The sequence below is a fragment of the Lacerta agilis genome, chromosome 8, assembly GCF_009819535.1.
Source record: "Lacerta agilis isolate rLacAgi1 chromosome 8, rLacAgi1.pri, whole genome shotgun sequence".
Classification (NCBI taxonomy): domain Eukaryota; kingdom Metazoa; phylum Chordata; class Lepidosauria; order Squamata; family Lacertidae; genus Lacerta; species Lacerta agilis.
Window position 1 is genome coordinate 21,321,899 of NC_046319.1, and position 2,296 is coordinate 21,324,194.

A 2,296-nucleotide genomic window follows, 5' to 3' on the forward strand; every position below is an offset into this window, starting at 1 on the left:
CTCTGGCAGATATTGCTCTGACAGATATATTGTCTTTTCCAGATTGCCAGCCCATAGCGCTATGATGTTCCTATGAGCATTCCGGGCTTTTCAGCTTAGGGAAATAACAGGTAAGACGTGACACGGGAGAAGCTTATAAAATTATGCTTGGCAGGGAGAGAGTGGATAGAGAAAGGTTTCTCTCTCTCTCCCCCCCCCCCCCACTCATAACACTAGAATTTGTGGGCATCCAAGGAAGCTGAATATTGGAAGTTTCAGAAGGGAGAAAAAGAATTGACGTCTTCATGTAGCACGTAGTTAAACTATGGAACTCGCTCCCACAGGAAGCAGTGAGGGCCACCGACTTAGATGCCTTCAAAAGAGGATTGGACAAATTCATGGAGGAGAGGGCTGCCAACAGCTGCTAGACATGATGGCTGTGCTAGACATGATGGCAGTGATGCTCCTGAATGCCAGTCGCTAGAAACTACAGCTCTTGCACTCAGGCCCTGCTTGTCGGTTTCCCACAGACCTCTGGTTTGCCGCCGTGAGAACAGGATGCTAGGCTAGATGGGCCATTGGCCTCATCCAGCAGAGGGCTCTTCTGGTGTCCTTATAACAGCCAGGATCCCCCTACATTCCAACTCACCACCATCACTTAGATCCAGACTCAGATTGCCATGTTGCTATCTTACCTGGCTGATGGGTCGCTGCTACTTCCCAGGAGGGGAGGGAAGGTGACAGAGAGGCAAATGCACCAGGAGGAACATTGGGCGGGTTCTGCCACCACACTTGCACCACACTGTCCTCGCTGCTCATTTGTCCCTCCAAATAAGTGACAGTGACCCATCTGCTGGGAAGCTTCCAGAGAGAGTCCCTTCCACCCAGTGAGTCACTTCTTCTTGGATCCGTGGGTGAAAATTTGTGGATGGTACCCAGGACCGGATTTAGGTGTGATGAGGCCCTAAGCTACTGAAGGTAATGGGGCCCTTTATATGTCCAGCTGTCCTTTGTCAACAACAATTTGTTGCTGTTTTTTGTGTTGAATATATGCTATATGGTAAATTATGGACCTAATAGGTATCTAAAGCCATTGGCACATAACAAAATATGTATTTTATCAAAGTAATTGTTGAACTTATCTTATATTTTGGAAATGTACATCCAGTGGTTTTTTCCCTTTAGATTTTTTTGGGCCCCCAAGAAAGTGGGGCCCTAAGCTATAGCTTGTTTAGCTTATACGTAAATCTGGCCCCTGCATTAAAAACATGTTGTGACTTGAGCATGTTCCTATAGTAGTACTCTACCAGCTCTCTTGAATTCTCTTTTGTTAAGAGGTGAAGTCCCAGCGTTGTTCCGTTTTCCACATTTATCAAAGCCTTTCCTCTTCTTCCAAGCCTTCCTAAACTGGGCTGCAATCCAAACCTCACTTACCTGGGAGTAAGGGTGGGGGAATAAATTGTTTGCATTTTAAGAAGCTACCTAATTTGCACTTCTCAAAGCAATACATGGGCTGAAGCATAACCATCCTACAACATTCACACTCCTCCAAACTTTGCATTGCAGTTCTCCGACCAAAATAATGTGCACAAAAATACATATGTTTTAAGAGAAAGTGTGCATCATGATGAATTAATCAGTGAAAAAAGAAGGTGCACTATATTAAGGGGAAATATTTGCAAAAATGTATGTATTAGTCAATAATTCATGCACAAATGATTTTATTGGGAGAAATTTGCACTAAATGTTGATGAGCTTTCATGCGGATTAAAAAACAAATAAACGGAAAATAGTTGCAGAAATGTGGAGAACGGAATTTTAGGCTGGCAAACTGAGGAACTGAGAAAAACCAAAACTGACAGATGTGTTCATCCCTTCCTGAGATTAAGGCCTATTGAATTCAATGAGACTTACTTCCAAGAGTATGGGTTCTATTGCAGCTTTAGTCTGTTTTATTTTTGCATATTTCAATTCCTGACTTTTTAATGTTTTAATACTGTTCTGGGGATCAGTATTAGAGCGGTTTATAAATCCTTAAGTAAAAATAAGCAAATTTGTGACATAACACTACATCAAACCATCCAAAAAGGGTAGCTGGGCACTCTGGATTGGATTAAATTATCAGCACTGGAATCTTTGGATAGTCTGTCTGAACTGGTGTGATGACCCATTTACTCTCCCAGCCCTATTGTAAAATAGAGCTCTGTCGTAAACAGAGATAGATGCAAAGGCAGAAAGTGCTTGCAGCTGAGAGTCGTGTTGCCTAATTAGGTGAACGGTGTACTCATTGTTGGAGTTGCGAGTTGCTGTTGGGTGT